The sequence below is a fragment of the Salmo trutta genome, chromosome 15 (assembly GCF_901001165.1).
Source record: "Salmo trutta chromosome 15, fSalTru1.1, whole genome shotgun sequence".
Taxonomy (NCBI): domain Eukaryota; kingdom Metazoa; phylum Chordata; class Actinopteri; order Salmoniformes; family Salmonidae; genus Salmo; species Salmo trutta.
In genome coordinates this window covers 5,534,831-5,555,716 of record NC_042971.1, presented here as the reverse complement: position 1 = coordinate 5,555,716, position 20,886 = coordinate 5,534,831, and the positions used below count along the sequence as shown (strand labels likewise).

At 41.6% G+C, this 20,886-nt stretch overlaps 1 protein-coding gene and 1 long non-coding RNA gene across 2 annotated transcripts in view; both read left to right on the top strand.

Moving 5' to 3' along the window:
- Positions 1-20,886, top strand: part of LOC115149597 (NACHT, LRR and PYD domains-containing protein 12-like) — a gene marked incomplete at both ends in the record, with an annotated part of 397,095 nt that overhangs the window by 249,186 nt on the left and 127,023 nt on the right. The window lies entirely within an intron of this gene.
- Positions 12,849-20,828, top strand: LOC115148389 (uncharacterized). Its single transcript, XR_003866650.1, has 2 exons — positions 12,849-13,012; positions 20,555-20,828. It is a non-coding gene; the product is annotated as an uncharacterized LOC115148389 (long non-coding RNA).

The window sequence follows — 20,886 nt, the reverse complement described above, 5'->3', positions numbered from 1 at the left end:
GGGATCGAGTGTAGGTTTTTTCAGAAGGGGTGCAACTCTCGCTCTCTTGAAGACGGAAGGGACGTAGCCAGCGGTCAAGGATGAGTTGATGAGCGAGGTGAGGTAGGGGAGAAGGTCTCCGGAAATGGTCTGGAGAAGAGAGGAGGGGATAGGGTCAAGTGGGCAGGTTGTTGGGCGGCCGGCCGTCACGAGACGCGAGATTTCATCTGGAGAGAGAGGGGAGAAAGAGGTCAAAGCACAGGGTAGGGCAGTGTGAGCAGGACCAGCGGTGTCGTTTGGCTTAGCAAACGAGGATCGGATGTCATCAGCCTTCTTTTCAAAATGGTTGACGAAGTCATCCGCAGAGAGAGAGGAGGGGGGGAAGGGGGAGGAGGATTCAGGAGGGAGGAGAAGGTAGCAAAGAGCTTCCTAGGGTTAGAGGCAGATGCTTGGAATTTAGAGTGGTAGAAAGTGGCTTTAGCAGCAGAGACAGAAGAGGAAAATGTAGAGAGGAGGGTGTGAAAGGATGCCAGGTCCGCAGGGAGGCGAGTTTTCCTCCATTTCCGCTCGGCTGCCCGGAGCCCTGTTCTGTGAGCTCGCAGTGAGTCGTCGAGCCACGGCGCAGGAGTGGAGGACCGAGCCGGCCTGGAGGATAGGGGACAGAGAAAATCGAAGGATGCAGAAAGGGAGGAGAGGAGGGTTGAGGAGGCAGAATCAGGAGATAGGTTGGAGAAGGTTTGAGCAGAGGGAAGAGATGATAGGATGGAAGAGGAGAGAGTAGCGGGAGAGAGAGAGCGAAGGTTGGGACGGCGCAATACCATCCGAGTAGGGGCAGAGTGAGAAGTGTTGGATGAGAGCGAGAGGGAAAAGGATACAAGGTAGTGGTCGGAGACTTGGAGGGGAGTTGCAATGAGATTAGTGGAAGAACAGCATCTAGTAAAGATGAGGTCAAGCGTATTGCCTGCCTTGTGAGTAGGGGGGAAGGTGAGAGGGTGAGGTCAAAGGAGGAGAGGAGTGGAAAGAAGGAGGCAGAGAGAAATGAGTCAAAGGTAGACGTGGGGAGGTTAAAGTCACCCAGAACTGTGAGGGGTGAGCCATCCTCAGGAAAGGAACTTATCAAGGCGTCAAGCTCATTGATGAACTCTCCAAGGGAACCTGGAGGGCGATAAATGATAAGGATGTTAAGCTTGAAAGGGCTGGTAACTGTGACAGCATGGAATTCAAATGAGGAGATAGACAGATGGGTCAGGGGAGAAAGAGAGAATGTCCACTTGGGAGAGATGAGGATTCCAGTGCCACCACCCCGCTGGCTCGATGCTCTAGGGGTATGCGAGAACACGTGGGCAGACGAGGAGAGAGCAGTAGGAGTAGCAGTGTTATCTGTGGTAATCCATATTTCCGTCAGCGCCAGGAAGTCTAGGGACTGGAGGGTAGCATAGGCTGAGATGAACTCTGCCTTGTTGGCCGCAGACCGGCAATTCCAGAGGCTGCCGGAGACCTGGAACTCCACGTGGGTCGTGCGCGCTGGGACCACCAGGTTAGAGTGGCAGCGGCCACGCGGTGTGAAGCGTTTGTATGGCCTGTGCAGAGGGGAGAGAACAGGGATAGACAGACACATAGTTGACAAGCTACAGAAGAGGCTACGCTAATGCAAAGGAGATTGGAATGACAAGTGGACTACACGTCTCGAATGTTCAGAAAGTTAAGCTTACGTTGCGAAAATCTTATTGACTAAAGTGACGAAAATGCTAGCTAACTAACACAACACTACACTAATCAAGTCGTTCCGTTGTAATGTAATAGTTTCTACATTGCTGCTAGTCGGTAGAGGTTGGCTATTATACAAAAGCAACTTTGTAGCTAGCTAACATAACATAACACTAATCAAGACGTTCCTTTGTAACGTATTTAGTTTCTACAATGCTGCTAGTTAACTAATAATACATCGTTTTTTTTACATTTTCAAAATCTATTTACTTACTTACTTGAATAGGTTCTTCCAGCCATGTGGACAACTGGAAACAGGGCAGCAAAGTTTGTCACATCTGCTGACTGGACGCAGTTGAGTACAATGTATATTGCGTACTTTTTACACCACTGTATTTTTATTACGATCCCTGGCGTCATGCAGCCATTCCTCTGGGTAACCCCGCTGTCTGAAACACTCATCCAGCCATTCCTCTGTGTAACCCCGCTGTCTGAAACACTCATCCAGCCATTCCTCTGTGTAACCCCGCTGTCTGAAACACTCATCCAGCCATTCCTCTGTGTAACCCCGCTGTCTGAAACACTCATCCAGCCATTCCTCTGGGTAACCCCGCTGTCTGAAACACTCATCCAGCCATTCCTCTGGGTAACCCCGCTGTCTGAAACACTCATCCAGCCATTCCTCTGTGTAACCCCGCTGTCTGAAACACTCATCCAGCCATTCCTCTGGGTAACCCCGCTGTCTGAAACACTCATCCAGCCATTCCTCTGGGTAACCCCGCTGTCTGAAACACTCATCCAGCCGTTCCTCTGGGTAACCCCGCTGTCTGAAACACTCATCCAGCCGTTCCTCTGTGTAACCCCGCTGTCTGAAACACTCATCCAGCCGTTCCTCTGGGTAACCCCGCTGTCTGAAACACTCATCCAGCCATTCCTCTGGGTAACCCCGCTGCCTGAAACACTCATCCAGCCGTTCCTCTGGGTAACCCCGCTGTCTGAAACACTCATCCAGCCGTTCCTCTGGGTAACCCCGCTGTCTGAAACACTCATCCAGCCGTTCCTCTGGGTAACCCCGCTGTCTGAAACACTCATCCAGCCATTCCTCTGGGTAACCCCGCTGTCTGAAACACTCATCCAGCCATTCCTCTGGGTAACCCCGCTGTCTGAAACACTCATCCAGCCATTCCTCTGGGTAACCCCGCTGTCTGAAACACTCATCCAGCCATTCCTCTGGGTAACCCCGCTGTCTGAAACACTCATCCAGCCATTCCTCTGGGTATCCCCGCTGTCTGAAACACTCATCCAGCCATTCCTCTGGGTAACCCCGCTGTCTGAAACACTCATCCAGACATTCCTCTGGGTAACCCCGCTGTCTGAAACACTCATCCAGACAGTCAGCTTGTTTGTCATAGTCACTCTGTGTACTACAAATCCTGTGTATGTGACTGTATTGGCTGATGGGGAGGATCTTTTTTAGGGGTGTAGGGTGGAAGCTGTCTCCGCGTAACAGGGAATTCCTGTCCGTCGGCTTCCTGTATAGGTCTGTGCTAAAGCCACCCTTCTCCCTATTAAAATGTCCAGATAACTTGTTTAAGTTAAAGTATTGTCCAACCATCGGGTAACTTGTTTCATGCACATGAAAGGTGAGGGTGAATTTCAGATGTTCACTGCTTGTATTGATGAAGGAGTGGAATCAATGAAGTTCCTCTGCTGTCCCTGTTGAGGGACTGGTTAGGAAGAACACTTCTACAGCCAGAGAGGTGAGAGGTCACACATGGTTTAGATGGTAAATATTTATGTCCCCTTAGCGGTTCATCACATCAGCAAAAGGGAATATGTTCCATCATCTATGTTTATTTACATTAGTGCAAATTGTCCACTGATATTGGTGTAATTTCTCACCCCTTTTGGCTGTATGAAAGTTAATTTCCCCTCAGACACACACATTTGTTCTTTGATATTATGAAGGTCATTTGTGTCAAATGTACCTTTCCCCTCATTCACCCCATCTCTTTACATTGCGTATGCATATTTGGTGGCCTGACTGTGTCCAGACTTTGTCAAAGGCCCATCCTGGTAGATCTGAACCTAATGCAGCTTGGAGTGATCAGATGACAGAAGTCACATTTAGATGCCAGGTGTAACTGAGGCCATAGATGCTCCATATCCATTACTTTGAGTGTTTTATATAATATGACTAAATTTGTTTCTGTGTTGCAGGGGCAGTCAAGAAATGGAACAGCAAGTCCACAGAACATGACATAAGCAGAGCTGTGGGAGACCACCTCAAGCCCCTGGTAGAGCCGGGGGTGGTGTTTACCACTCCACCACGCCTTCAGCAGGCTGGAAAAGTGTGTTTGATCTGGTTGATCTATTTGTTTGTTTCCGTTTTCAGTAGTTGAATCCTTTGACATGGGATTGATGCTGATTTTCACACTAAGAGGGACCAAGAGTCTTTCGATTGGTCGGCCATTGGGTTCATACATATATCTACCTCACTAACTTTAAGCATCAGCTGTCAGAGCAGCTTACCGATCATTGCACCTGTACACAGCTATCTGTAAATAGCCACACCCAACTACCCCATCCCCATGTTATTTATTTTTGCTCCTTTACATCCCAGTATCTCTACTTGCACATCTATCACTCCAGTGTTTAATTGCTAAATTGTAATTATTTCGCCACTATGGCCTTACCTCCTTACTCCATTTGCACACACTGTATATAGTTATTTACTGTACTTTTGTTATCCCATGTGTAACTGTGTTGTTTGTGTCGCACTGCTTTATCTTGGCCAGGTAAATTAGAACTTGTTCTCAACTGGCCTACCTGGTTAAATAAGAAAAACATTTTGTTGTTGAAATCAAATCTTTATTTAAACAGCACATTTCAGACATGGATGCAACACAATGGCTTCACAGGAAAAAACAATGAAAATAAACAGAAATATTTAGTACACAAACATAAGAGGATAAAAAACAGAAGTCTAACAACTGAAATACTATTGAGCATTGTAAGGAAATGCCATTGATTAAAATAACAATATGATGCAATATCCAACCCAAAATATAACTTGTTTTTTAGGAGGGGCTCTGAAAGACACTATGGGGGTGTCCACTGGAAGTTGACTAGTAACAACAACTGGGACCTAAAAGACACCCACCATGAGACCCACTAAATCTGCCCAAGAAGAGGAAAACAAAAGAAAAACCCACATCGAAGTTAAAGACAGGAAGCAAACCTAAAAGGTGGAGCAACTAAAGGTGTTGACTCTCCACATCTATCAAGACAACTGGAGCACTGGGCCAGACACTCTTAAATAGAACCTGGACCAGCTCAGGTGAAACACCTTCCCACTAACGAGATGGACAAGCCAGCACAGGTGTAACACATACTGACTAACGAGGTGACACCAATCAGTGCGTCCTACGTGCTAACGAGCTAGACGGGCTAACGGGCTAGACGTGCTAACGGGCTAGACGTGCTAACGGGCTAGACGTGCTAAAGTTCAACCTCAAAACATAAACGTTAAAACCAAAGCCTGTTGAACAAGTTTGCTCACCACCAACAGAAAACAACTTCCATTTCACATTATAATCAACTACAATGATTCACCTTCACCAATATAAACATGGTGTCTACTGGTTGTCAACAATTAAAAACAAGAACAAAACACGTATTTCTAAATAATAATATACAATAGTATTATTTGTTTCTCCTTTTTCTTTCTATAGAATCCTAAAACTCACTAGCTTCTAGAACTCTCATCTCCTTGGAACGAGCCCAAACAAAATCCATCTCCAATACGAAAAACGTACAGTCAAAATAAATAAAGATCCATGGCAACGCACTGGCTAAACGCAAAACACAAATCTTATATCGATTTGGGGGGAAATCAGGTTGAATCTGCTCTACAAACTAACACAACAAAACAAAAAACACATGGAAATGGAGATATATTTTACCTCACTGGTTAGAGGACAACCTGCAGAAGACAGTCAGCTACATTTTGGAGTGATGCATTTAAATTTAGGGGTCACTAAACAAAGGAACACAACACTTATTTGTCATAACTCATCGATATCATATTGAAATCAATTGTGCCGAGAGGAGGGAGAGGAGGTTGCACGTCCTGTTAAAACTAACAGCTCAAAAACCACACGGAATCTGGGGATAATGTGTACATCACTGGTTAGAGGACAATTTGTAGAAAACAGCTCGCTACATTTTGATTCAAGTGCGTAACCAACATGGTAAGTGTAACACAACTCTTTTTTTTTGTCACTTTTTATTAAATCTCATAAATAGTAACTCTTCCAATTCAGAGCCTGGATTTCCCCCCTGAGGCTAATATCCATATCATGCTGAAATCAATAGAACAGGGGACAAACGTTTAGGGTTCTACATTGTGACATCATTAAAATACTCCTACTACAATGTTAAAACATTCTACATTGTGACATTATATCATTGATATCATGAAACAACTCATTCATGTATTTTCTGATGTTTGATCAGATGTCTTTTACCGGAGAATCTCTTGTCACACTGATCACAGCTATAAGATTTCTCTCCTGTGTGTGTTCTCTGGTGTCGAGTCAGACAGCCAGATGTAGTAAAACTCTTCCCACATTGACCACAGCTATAAGGTTTCTCTCCTGTGTGTCTTCTCTGGTGTCGAGTCAGAGAGCCAGATGCAGCAAAATTCTTCCCACATTGATCACAGCTATAAGGTTTCTCTCCAGTGTGAATTCTCAGGTGTACTTTTAGTGCTTTTAATCTTAAGTAACTCTTCCCACAATCAAAACAGTGGTGAGATTTCTCTCCTGTGTGTGTTCGCTGGTGTATTTTAAGTTCTGATGAAGATTTGCAATGTTTTCCACAGTCAGAGCAGCAGATAGATTTCTTCCCTGTGGGTCTCTGCTGGTGTTTCTTGAGATGATAGAATCTGGACAGACTCTTCTCTGACTCGTTAGCATCATGATGTTGAGGCTCCCCAGAGGATCCATGATAGTCACGTCTCTCTCCTGTGTGAACAAGTCAGACAGATAGTTAAAGGCTCACAACAGCAGAAATCCACTGAAAAAGGTGATGCCAACAGCGTAGCCATGATACTCTACAACAATTGACGTCTGTAATGAATGTTAAAATTACTTGACAATTGTCTTAAGACAGTCAAGTGAGCAACAATAGTCATATTTAGTCTTGTTTTCACATTAGTAGTAACTAGAAATAAGTAAAAGGTGTTGAACTCCTAAGCAGTGTGCCAGGCGACTTTTGTTCTCAAATATAGGCACCTTTCTGTGTTTGCTAAAATTGCGACAAGGGCGATGCGCACACAATTTGATTGCAGAAACACCTCCCTGCTAATGCAGAAACCGCTAGTTATGGATGTAGTATATCTGCCTGGAGCAAAAATGGTGAGCAAGTGGCCTAAGCTGTGCCATTAGAGATCTGGGTTCGAGTCCAAGCTCTGTTGCAGCCGGCCGCGTCCGGGAGGCCCATGGGGCGACGCACAATTGGCCCACCGTCGTCCGGGTTAGGGGAGGGTTTGGCCGGCAGGGATATCCTTGTCTCATCGCGCACTAGCGACTCATGTGGCGGGCCGGGCGCAGTGCACACTGACTAGGTCGCCAGGTGTACGGTGTTTCCTCCGACACATTGGTGCTGCTGGCTTCCGGGTTGGATGGGCATTGTGTCAAGAAGCAGCGCGGCTAGGTTGGGTTGTGTTTCGGAGGACGCACGGCTCTCGACCTTCGCCTCTCCAGAGTCCGTATGGGAGTTGCAGCGATGAGACAAGACTAAGTACCAATTGGGGAGAAAAAAGGGGTGAAAAAAATATATATATTTAAAAAATGGTGAGCAAAGATTAGTTTTCACAATGTATTCTGAATATTACAGCATTAGATCAGGAGTGCTACTCAAGGAAACTCACATTAAGCTCTGTGTCTATTCACTAATTCACCACCGTGGGGGAAAACTCAGGGGAGTTCTCATAGGCTGACAGCAAATAAAGCCTCCATATCCAGGTTGATTATGATTATTATTATCATAATTTGACACTACTTTGGATTATAATTGTAAGGCTCGTTTGAACGTCCTGATTTAATATAATGTTTGTGTTATTGTCGAAAATGTACTACTTTATATTTAAAAACGACTTCAACCAGTAAAATGATCATTGGCTAGTTTTCCATCAGCCTGACAATGAGATTTTGTCCACTAAGTGTATGTGGTCTATAATCTCACCTAACAATAACATAGACCTACTGTAGGACCCATAACTTCACCTAACAACAACATAGACCTACTGTAGGACCCATAACTTCACCTAACAACAACATAGACCTACTGTAGGACCCATAACTTCACCTAACAATAACATAGACCTAGGACTATAAATGATTTAATATTTTAGGTGAAACAAGGAGACTAAAATGTCTTTGTCATGACAATTCATAACCTGATCACCAGATAATTTTGTGAATAATCCCACTAGGCTACTCTGTAATGTGTTGTCATTCTAAATGTCCTGAATAAAGGAAAATAGCTCTGTGTGTTGTACAATAGCCTATCCACCAAGGAACAGTTCTCTACACATTATGAGCTAAGTATCTCCGTTTCCAAACGGACTAACGAGACCCTACTGTAAATCAAGTAGACAATAACACATTATAAATATCGATTTGTTTGGGATGTTGGATCCAACGTGGAGCAAAGCATAACTGTCTTTACCAGAGTAATGAATGAAGAACTACATTTGACTGGCATGGAGAAAATGATTTCCTGGATCAGCTGATGATAGTTGAACATGTGACTGTAACTAAACAGCTACAGTATTAAGTATTATGTGTAATTATTGAAGAACCGCATTAATGACAGTATCCATTTGGGAGTTGTCAATAAAGTTAAGGTGACTCTCGGTTAGAACCATTGGATTTAGTAAACTGAAATGATTTAGGATTTCTGTGCCCATGAAAACTGTTTTCCCAGCGTAACATAAGGAGACACTAAATGTTACGTAGTTAGAGAGCATTTCAGAGATCTGAATACAAAAAAACTGTCCGACAGCAAAATCCAGTATTTAAGTTAAAGTTCATCATATGACAAGCTTAACGTTATGACTATAACTACTGTTCCCTGAAGGAGGGAAACTAGGTACAACATACTATTAAATCCACATGTTATGACTATAACTACTGTTCCCTGAAGTAGGGAAACTAGGTACAACATACTATTAAATCCACACGTTATGACTATAACTACTGTTCCCTGAAGGAGGAAAACTAGGTACAACATACTATTAAATCCACACCTCACTCGAAGCCCCGCATTCCACAGGTGATGAGCGTGAGACTCGGATATATTCCTTAAATGATTTAATCCTTAAATTTAATACCTCACTTCACCGACCCAGGAAGTGGCGGAGCCAAACAGGTGTTGTAACTCGTTCATAACTGGCACGCAGATCGGTAGAAATGGTAAGATAAATTGGCACTTCAAACGGAAATGGAAAAAGTTTGCCTATTTTACCAGAAACTCCAGGAGCATAACGTCAGAATTAACGAAGGCCAGCAGCAGGTGGGGAATTGGTTATTTTCTTCTGGTTATATTGACCTCTGGCTTCCTCAAGTCATTTGTGTGTGTTAATTATTTAATCAAACGCTTGAAGCATCAGTTCAGTTCAAGTTCTGCACATACAGTTGATTTTATTAAACACATGGGGTGTGTCTATATGAACAAATACACGTCATAACAATGCAACCAATCAATCGGTAGAAAGAAAATATATATATTTTTAAAAATCTGCCCTAGAACATACATGCATTCAGACCCCTTCCCTTTTTACACATTTGGTTATTATAAAATTGATTTTTTTCCCCCAATTATCAATTTTCAGACAATACCTCATAAAGACATCACAATACCCCATAAAAGTGAGAAAAAAAGTTTAGAAATGCTTGTGTATATATACGCTCATCACCTGTGATATATATATATATATATATACACACACACATATACATATATCTAGGTCATGCCAGTAGGCTACAGTAGGTTGTATCTCTCTAGGTCATGCCAGTAGGCTACAGTAGGTTGTATCTCTCTAGGTCATGCCAGTAGGTTACAGTAGGTTGTAACTCTAGGTCATGCCAGTAGGCTACAGTAGGTTGTATCTCTCTAGGTCATGCCAGTAGGTTGTAACTCTCTAGGTCATGCCAGTAGGTTAGAGTAGGTTGTATCTCTAGGTCATGCCAGTAGGTTACAGTAGGTTGTATCTCTCTAGGTCATGCCAGTAGAATACAGTAGGTTGTATCTCTCTAGGTCATGCCAGTAGGTTACAGCAGGTTGTAACTCTCTAGGTCATGCCAGTAGGTTACAGTAGGTTGTATCTCTCTAGGTCATGCCAGTAGGTTACAGTAGGTTGTATCTCTGTAGGTCATGCCAGTAGGTTACAGTAGGTTGTATCTCTCTAGGTCATGCCAGTAGGTTACAGTAGGTTGTATCTCTCTAGGTCATGCCAGTAGGTTACATTAGGTTGTATCTCTCTAGGTCATGCCAGTAGGTTACAGTAGGTTGTATCCAAGTGGAAACAATTATCAACCCAATGTGGAAAGTGTTGAATTTGGTCAACAACAAAATGAATGGCTTATTTGCTACTTGAGGTTTACTTGATCCAACAGAAGTTTCGTAATGATTAAGTCGTTATGTGGACACGTGACATACCGACAACTTTGATAAAAACACTATAGGAGTTGTCTCCAGATCGCTATGCATATTCATGCTAGTAGCTTAGCATCTCTCTCCATTGAATACAGGCGGTTGACGTCAACAACCCTCATAGAATATAAACAATAGATTACAATAATAAGATGTATCCACCAATCCAAAGACAGGATAGGTGGGAGATAGACAACCCACAGTGCAGCTTTGTGGACAACGTCTCCCCTTGTTAGGGCGGAGAGACATCTTGTCAGTATATCCATAATGTTTGGTGTAGCCAACCCAACTCTCACATGGCTCTATTGGGGGTCACGGTGTGTAGTAAAACATCACTACATTAAAATCACTACATGCTGTGGCCCCCCTGTCTGCGGTCAGCAGATAGACCCTTCTCAAATATATATGTTAAGTCACTTTTTGGAAACGGAACGGAGAAAACAAGGGGTAGCTTGTTCTCTACGTCGTCTGATTCTAGACATATCAGTCATCATCCCAGGACCCTCCGTTGAAGAGGTATTGACGAGCCAACTCCGAATATCCAAAGTTAAAAACTAATTGAAGGCGGTACTTACTGGTGTTAATCAGATCTCCTGTCTCCTCCTCTTCATCTTTCAATGTGACAGTAATCTCTCTTTCCTTCTTCACTCCAAAAACAGCATCACCCTCTACTTCTTGTTTAACTGAAACGTCTTTCTCTTCTTCTTTCACTGTAACAGCCTCACCCTCTACTTGTTGTTTTACTGTAACATCCTCCTCTTCCTTCTCCTCTTTCACGACAATGTTCAGCCCCAGAGCTTCTTTCTCCGTCCAGCAGACCTCCTCTTCTTTAACAGGAGGGGAGTAGTTTAGGGAGCTCATGTTCGGGGATGTTAGCTAGCTAGCTATCATTAGCGACTAGGCTAATGCTAACTTAACCAGCCAGCTACTATAGCTGACTAATAAAAATAACGTAATATTAAATTAAATAGGTTAACAAGTAGATACGACAGAAGTGTGTCTAAAACACAGTAGCTAATATAGACCGAAAGCGTATAAATATCTTGAATCTTTCGGCTATGTTGGCTAGCAAGCTACCGAGGTGGTTGACGAGCTGTTTATGAAGAACCGTCCACTAGATTATACGTCACGCTGCAGCATCGCCTGAAAGACGCACATCGCCGTCTGCTGACTGGAGGGAAACGCAGTTGAGGATCACATTTTATTTTCAGACTAAGATTATTTTACATGGATTTAATTAAATAACACTATTGAGACATACAAAGACAGGAATGTGGTGATTGATTAGTGAGAATAAAACATGTTTACTACAGCACATTTAAGGCAGTTTCATTCAGTCAAACAACATATAAATAAGTAGCCAGCTACAGTAGGTCTATACTGCTCCTACATGGTGTAACAATACATCATGTAGATGTATATAATGAACAGACTAGGTCTATACTGCTGCTACATGGTGTAACAATACATCATGTAGATGTATATAATGAACAGACTAGGTCTATACTGCTCCTACATGGTGTAACAATACATCATGTAGATGTATATAATGAACAGACTAGGTCTATACTGCTGCTACATGGTGTAACAATACATCATGTAGATGTATATAATGAACAGACTAGGTCTATACTGCTCCTACATGGTGTAACAATACATCATGTAGATGTATATAATGAACAGACTAGGTCTATACTGCTCCTACATGGTGTTACAATACATCATGTAGATGTATATAATGAACAGACTATGTCTATACTGCTCCTACATGGTGTAACAATACATCATGTAGATGTATATAATGAACAGACTAGGTCTATACTGCTCCTACATGGTGTAACAATACATCATGTAGATGTATATAATGAACAGACTAGGTCTATACTGCTCCTACATGGTGTAAAAATACATCATGTGGAGCTTTAAGGTAATGCTGTTGGTGTGATGTATAATCTAGTGGACGGAACTCTTCTTTCAACAGCAGTAACAGTTATTCAGCCACCTCGGTAGCTTGCTAGACAAAATAGCCGAACCAATAAAGCTCTTTAGACGCTTTCGTGTATATTAGCCACTGTGTTTTAAACCCACTTCTGTCGTCTAGTTAGTTATCCGTTTTAATTTCATATTTATGGTGTTGTTGTTATTATTCATCCAGCGGGCTGGTTAAGTTAGCATTAGCATAGCTAGCTAGCATCCCCGACCATGAGTTCACTAAGCTATTCTCCGGCTAAAGAGGATATCTGCTGGACGGAGAAAGAGGGTCTGTGGCTGAACGTTGTCGTGAAAGAGGAGGAGGAAGAGAAAGATGTTACAATACAAAAACAAGTAAAGGGTGAGGCTGTTACCGTGAAAGAAGAAGAGAAAGACGTTTCAGTTAAACAAGAGGAAGACTCGTTCAGAGTGAAAGAGGAGGAGGATGTTACAGTAAAAGAAGAGGAGGAAGAGAAAGAGGAGGATGTAGTTTTTGGGGTGAAAGAGGAGGAGGGGGAGATGACTGTCACATTGGAGGAAGACGAGGATGAAACGGGATATCTGGGCTCGGTTTGCCAAAGGCATGTTAAGGCATCCAATGGTTCTAACGATAAACGGGCCCTGATTAACACTAGTAAGTACTGTCTTTAATACAGAGGCACAAACTCTGCAGTTGTTTAACTGATGTTTGGTGTTAAAGGGGAAATATGCAATAGCTACATCCATATTTAGACTTTTTAAATTATGTATTTATAGCCATTGATTCTTGAAGAATATAACACATGCCTCATGATCTTAGTTCAATTGTTTACCCCATCAGAACTACAAATAAGCATTTTTTTACTCCAATGTTTAGAAACAATGTAAATGATAAACAAACACTGTAAACACTCAAAACATGGTTAAAACTATAATGTTGATATCATGGATGGTCAGTGCTTGCATCTGTAGGTCTGTCTATGAATTTGAGAGTAGTTACATTTCTCCAGCCCCATCATCATCATATAACCAAACTAGTGGTGGAATGACAGCTTTGTTGTTGTTTGAACTGCAGATTGGTTGATAGATGTGCGGCTATTTTATAGGGGTAACCTAGGATTTAAATAGCAACAAATTGTCAGCCCAGAGACTTGGTTTGGTAAACAGCTGAGGGATGGGGGAAGGAGAAGTGTAACCAGTCAAATGCATAGAGAAAGCTATTGTAGAAACCGTAACTCAACACCTAGCGACCTCGTCAAGAAGTTCAGACATCTTGGCATAACAGTTATAAGGTGTTCGCTTGACAGTCACTGGACCCAGGTTTGAGTTCAGCTCAGGGCTACCCCCTGAATTCACTGCACTATGAATACAAAGACTGGCCATCCATGATGTCAAAATGATAGTTTTAAACAAGATTTCAAGGCTATACAGTCTTTGTTGACAAACAGTGGCGTTTTATGAGCTTATGTTTTGGTTTCTGATGGGGTAATACAGTTGAAATATTTGAGGTGTTTATAAGTTATATTCTTCAAGAATCAATGGTTACATAGTAAATGGGTCTTTCTATAACTGCCAGTGTAGATTTCCTGTGGGGGTCAAATTGTTAGAGCTGTTGATAAGTCATTAGCTGTGTTAGAATACTCATACTAACCATACTATTTGTGACGTGAATTGAGTATATAGTATGCTTATTGGTCATAGTATGATTTTTATTTCACCTTTATTTAACCAGGTAGGCTAGTTGAGAACAAGTTCTCATTTGCAACTGCGACCTGACCAAGATAAAGCGTAGCAATTCGACACATTCAACAACACATGGAATAAACAAAAGATACAGTCAATAATACAGTAGAACAAAAGAACAAAAAGTCTATATACAGTGAGTGCAAATGAGGTAAGTTAAGACAATAAATAGGCCATGGTGGTGAAGTAATTACAATATAGCAATTAAACACTGGAATGGTAGATGTGCAGAAGATGAATGTGCAAGTAGAGATACTGAGGTGCAAAGGAGCAAGATAAATAAATAAACACAGTATGGGGATGAGGTAGGTAGATAGATGGGCTGTTTACAGATGGGCTATGTACAGGTGCAGTGATCTGTGAGCTGCTCTGACAGCTGGTGCTTAAAGCTAGGCAGGGAGATGTGAGTCTCCAGCTTCAGAGGTTGTTGCAATTCGTTCCAGTCATTGGCAGCAGAGAACTGGAAGGAAAGACGACCAAAGGAGGAATTGGCTTTGGGGGTGACCAGTGAGATATACCAGCTGGAGCGCATGCTACGAGTGGGTGCTGCTATGGTGACCAGTGAGCTGAGATAAGGCGGGGCTTTATCTAGCAGAGACTTGTAGATAACCTGTAGCCAGTGGGTTTGGCGACGAGTATGAAGCGAGGGCCAACCAACGAGAGCGTACAGGTCGCAATGGTGGGTAGTGTATGGGACTTTGGTGACAAAACGGAAGGCACTGTGATAGACTGCATCCAGTTTGTTGAGTAGAGTGTTGGAGGCTATTTTAGAGATGACATCACCAAAGTCGAGGATTGGTAGGATGGTCAGTTTTACGAGGGTGTGTTTGGCAGCATGAGTGAAGGAGGCTTTGTTGCGATATAGGAAGCCGATTCTAGATTTAATTTTGGATTGGAGATGCTTAATGTGAGTCTGGAAGGAGAGTTTACAGTCTAACCAGACACCCAGGTATTTGTAGTTGTCCACATATTCTAAGTCAGAGCCGTCCAGAGTAGTGATGCTGGACAGGCGAGCAGGTGCGGGCAGTGATCGATTGAATAGCATGCATTTAGTTTTACCTGCGTTTAAGAGCAGTTGGAGGCCACGGAAGGAGAGTTGTATGGCATTGAAGCTCGTTTGGAGGTTAGTTAACACAGTGTCCAAAGAGGGGCCAGAAGTATACAGGATTGTGTCGTCTGCATAGAAGTGGATCAGAGAATTACCAGCAGCAAGAGCAACATCATTGATGTATACAGAGAAGAGAGTCGGCCCGAGAATTGAACCCTGTGGCACCCCCATAGAGACTGCCAGAGGTCTGGACAACAGGCCCTCCGATTTGACACACTGAACTCTATCAGTGAAGTAGTTGGTAAACCAGGCGAGGCAATCATTTGAGAAACCAAGGCTGTCGATTCTGCCGATAAGAATGTGGTGATTGACAGAGTCGAAAGCCTAGGCCAGGTCGATGAATACGGCTGCACAGTAATGTCTCTTATCGATGGCGGTTATGATGTCGTTGATGTAGTTAGTATGCCAAAAGTTCCCGGATGTCGTACTAAATTCGCCAAAATACGACGTATACACGCAGTACGTTAGGGCCCATAATGCAATTCTTCATGAAATGGACGTAGCTTCACAACATTTTCAGATTTGAAGAAAATGGCGGAAAATATGCAGCCAAAGTCCGAGAGCCGAAACAAATTAATTGCTTTAACTAATTATGACAAATGTTAAGAACATGTTAAGCAATGTAATAAAGTAATTACTTTTCAAGTAAGTTACCGTACACAATGTTTTGGCTGACAATTTGCTTGCATGTTATTACAGCAGTATGTACCGACATGTTAAAACCTCTCTGGGGTAGGTGGGACGCTACCGTCTCACCTCGCCAACAGCCATTGAAATAGCAGGGCGCCAAATTCAAAACAACAAAAATCTCATAATTCAAATTTCTCAAACATACATGTATTATACACCATTTTAAAGATAAACTTCTCATTAATCCAACCACAGTGTCCGATTTCAAAAAGGCTTTACGGCGAAAGCATAGCATTAGATTATGTTAGGACAGCACCTAGACATGAAAAACCACACAGCCATTTTCCAAGCAAGGGGAGGCGTCACAAAAACCAGAAATACAGCTAAACTGAATCACTAACCTTTGATGATCTTCATCAGATGGCACTCATAGGACTTCATGTTACACAATACATGTATGTTTTGCTCGATAAAGTTCATATTTATATCCAAAACCCCCATTTTACATTGGCGTGTAATGTTCAGAAATGTTTTGCCTCCCAAAGCTTCCAGTGAATGAGCACATCAATTTACAGAAATACTCATCATAAACGTTGATAAAATATACAACTGTTATTCAAAGAATTATAGATACACTTCTCCTTAATGCAACCGCTGTGCCAGATTTCAAAAAAGCTTCACAGCGAAAGCACACTTTGCAATAATCTGAGTACAGCGCACAGTCACCAAACCAAACCTGCCATTTTGTGGAGTCAACAAAACTCACAAATAGCATTGATGATCTTCATCGGAATGCACTCCCAGGAATCCCAGTTCCACAATAAATGTTAATTTGTTTCGATTAAGTCCATATTTATGTCCAAATACCTCCTTTTTGTTTGCGCGTTCAGTCGAATAATCCAAATGCACTGTGCTTGCGCAGTAAGTTCAGACGAAAAGTCAAAAAAGTTATATTACAGTTCGTAGAAACATGTCAAACGATGTATAGAATCAATCTTTAGGATGTTTTTATCATAAATCTTCAATAATATTCCAACCGGACGATTCCTTTGTCTTCATAAAGGAAAAGGAACACAGCTAACTCTCACTGGAGCGTGCCACTGAGCTCATGTAATTTTCTCAGTCATATGACTCCCAGAACTCTTATTCTCTCCCCATTCACAGTAGAAGCATGAAACAACGTTCTAAAGACTGTTGACATCTAGTGGAAGCCTTAGGAAGTGCAAAATGAACCCTAAGTCACTGTATAGGCAATCACTTGAAAAACTACAAACCTCAGATTTCCACACTTCCTTGTTGGATTTTTTTCTCTGGTTTTTGCCTGCCATATGAGTTCTGTTATACATTTTACATTTACATTTTAGTCATTTAGCAGATGCTCTTATCCAGAGCGACTTACAGTAGTGAATGCATACATTTCATTTCATACATTTTTTTCCCCGTACTGGTCCCCCGTTATACTCACAGACATCATTCAAACAGTTTTAGAAAATCTACTAATAATATGCATATCCTACCTTCTGGGCCTGAGTAGCAGGCAGTTTACTACGGGCACGCTTGTCATCCGGACGTAAAAATACTGCCCCCTACCCCAGTGAGGTTTTAACTAGCTACCTGACGTTAGTTGGCTACTTATACATCAAACTTGCCAGTATATTAACTATATTCTATCTAACTAACTACCCAACGTTTATTGACTTGATTGTACCTGTCGTGTCTTTGGGGTACAATTAAACCGAAAACATGTTTATCCAATAACTCCCTGTAATTATTATCATGCGATTAAACTGATTAATCGTTTAATTGTAATTAACTAGGAGATCGGGGCACCAAGGAAAATATTGAGATTACAAAGTTATAATTTTCCTAATATAACTTTCCTATATTATAACATTATATACTTTCTAGGGAGTTTTTCCTAGGGAGTTTTTCCTAGCCACCGTGCTTCTTTCACATGCATTGCTTGCTGTTTGGGGTTTTAGGCTGGGTTTCTGTACAGCACTTTGAGATATCAGCTGATGTACGAAGGGCTATATAAATAAATTTGATTTGATTTGATATATTATATTATAGTATAGGCCGATTATCTTCTGGTTTAAATGGTGTATTTTACCTCGCGTGCAGTCTCATTCCAAACGTCGTAAATTGTTGTATCTGCACGAATCCAGCCTTTACTAAAGTCATCCATACATCAATTGTCTTAAAATCATTTATTTACTAAACTAAGTAATTCACAGAAAGCATACAAACAGTAATTATCGTCACAAAGAATTGGTAGAGTAATGTGCCCTTGTGGGCTAAACAGGCATGGCTGGTGTCTTGTTAAACAAAGGGTCATAAAGGGCAGCTGAGGAGGCACACAGAGTTCATTAATATTAACAATTGATATGCTAATCCTTTGCACATGAACGCTCACTCATTCGGGAACAATTGCAATCAATATATATTTACGCTCAGTGTGTCGTCGGGATCCTTGTTGGAGAGTTCTCTCTCTCGGTTAGAATGGATCTTTCAAAGCGACATTCATTAATGTCGTTATAGAATGGATGTTTCGTTGGTCTTCCCGTTCAATTATATAATTTACTTAGCTGCAGACTAATAATTAATATCAAAGACTTGTTCTTATTCTGTCGGTCTCGATAGTCTAAAAGTTTAACCATGTGGTATAGTTAACTTTCAGTAGAGGAATTGGGGGTCAATCCTTGGCTCTCTCTTCTGAGGTAAGCTGGTCTAAAGAAAGTAAATCGGGGTGGGGTTTTATACGTGAACATAGAACAGGCTTGTCACATGACGCCTGGTCCTGTCTGTGTCCCTGGGGGCGTGCCGATGACTGATTTAATCTGGTACAGAAATACATTCTATCACATTAACATCAGTACATGGCATCTCAATGTATTACAAATAGCTTTATCCTTATTAATACATTTTATACAACCATTTAGATGCAAGTTCCATAACTGAGGCTATTATATAAACAGTATTATGGTAATATTGTCTCTTCTGACTATCACAAAATTGTACCAAGCGGACCAGTTCGTAGCTGGATTCTTCACCAATCTTTTATACCTTCTCCAGAACATAAATGTTGTTCGGTTCCCCAATTCTGTGAGTTGGAAGAATTTCCTGTGTCTCTCTATGAAACCCCTCTGTGTCTCAACTGGGCCATGTGGCAAGAGATTCTCCTCTAGAATTTTACCACCCCTTCACACAGGGCCTGGGTGGGGGAGGTAGGTTGGGGGATGGTGCAAGGGGGAGGGGGTCAACTGTCCTCCCTGTACTCAAAGAGGGCAACGTCATGACATACCTGTCATCCTTAGCTTAGCTAAATGGTATAGTCGTGTGCGTTCTCAATGGACATTTGGGTGCTTTCATAAATTCGCTTTGAGCACTCTCGTCTGAGTACCAGAGAGCAGAATAATGAATTTACTAGCGCTCAACACCCGTTGAATATGTCCAGGTGTCAGTAAACGTAGACAACAAAAACCCGTAATTAAATGTTTACCAGCAGCACAGTTACAGTCACCCTGGATAACATGAAAACTGCCTAACCAGCTCTGCTAGGGCGAGTAAAATGGTCAGTCTCATTTGTGTCTGGAAGTAGCTAGCAAGCTAAGGTCAGAACGGTCAAATCAACCCAACTCCTCGGCTGGAGCGGCCAGTGGCTCCGAGAGCGAAACGGGCTGAATTTACAAACAGACAATCTGACAACGGTCTGAATTTATGAAGCACTCTGGTATTCAAGATTTAATTTAAAAACACACCTGAAGTCGTAAAATGTCTAACTAGTAATGTGTTATGCTAACTAGCTAGCAAGAGGTTGCATAGCAACAGCATAAACATCCGGTAGACAGGAGAAGAGCGCTCAACTGAAAGGAAACGGTTCAGTTACAGTATACTACAATTATCTAATAGTATGTAGTATATACTCATTAAGTATGTAGTTACAGTATACTACAATTAACTAATAGTATGTAGTATATACTCATTAAGTATGTAGTTACAGTATACTACAATTATCTAATAGTATGTAGTATATACTCATTAAGTATGTAGTTACAGTTTATTACAATTAACTAATAGTATGTAGTATTTACTCATTAAGTATGTAGTTACAGTATACTACAATTAACTAATAATATGTAGTATATACTCATTAAGTATGTAGTTACAGTATACTACAATTAACTAATAGTATGTAGTATATACTCATTAAGTATGTAGTTACAGTATACTACAATTAACTAATAATATGTAGTATTTACTCATTAAGTATGTAGTTACAGTATACTACAATTAACTAATAGTATGTACTCATTAAGTATGTAGTATACAGTATGTTAGTATGGGTATTCAAACACATATTCGCCTTTTTCCATTTATTTTCAATGCCATTACATTAAAGGCGAAACATACCTACATTCCATAACATTTATAAATTGTTTGAAACCTTTGTTTTAAACCCTTCTCAAAGTTGGTGCCTTGCCGGATTTGTATTTTAATTTTTTTATTTATTTAACACTTCTTGACTTTCCTTGTATTTATGGCAGTGTAGTTCCCTTAAGGGTCAGTCAACTTTGGTACAACATACTAACCGTTCAACAGTTTGGGGTCACTTCGGAATGTCCTTGTTTTTGAAAGAAAAGCTATTTTTTTTAACAAAGCTTTTGTAAACAGTGTGCCAGCCTTCTTGTTCTTTAACAAAGCTTTTGTAAACAGTGTTTTTGCATGCAGCAATTCAACCTCCTCCTTCACATCTGACTCCAGTGATCAATCCAGAGCGTCTTCTTTTTTGGGGGAATCCCGATGGACGACGTCATCGAATAGGCCGTCATCACCACCACCGCCCACTAGTTAATTGTCATTCAGGTTATCAATGGGAAGAGCATTAGCAATATGTCCTGTCTGGTAACTTGTCTCGTTCAATGGATTTACATTGGCAGGTGCACAGTGAGAAACCCCATTAAAACACTTTTGGAAGTCTTTAACTGTATCAAAGTTTGTGGCCTGTGATGTTGGAACAAATGATAGTCCCTTATTATACAAGAGAC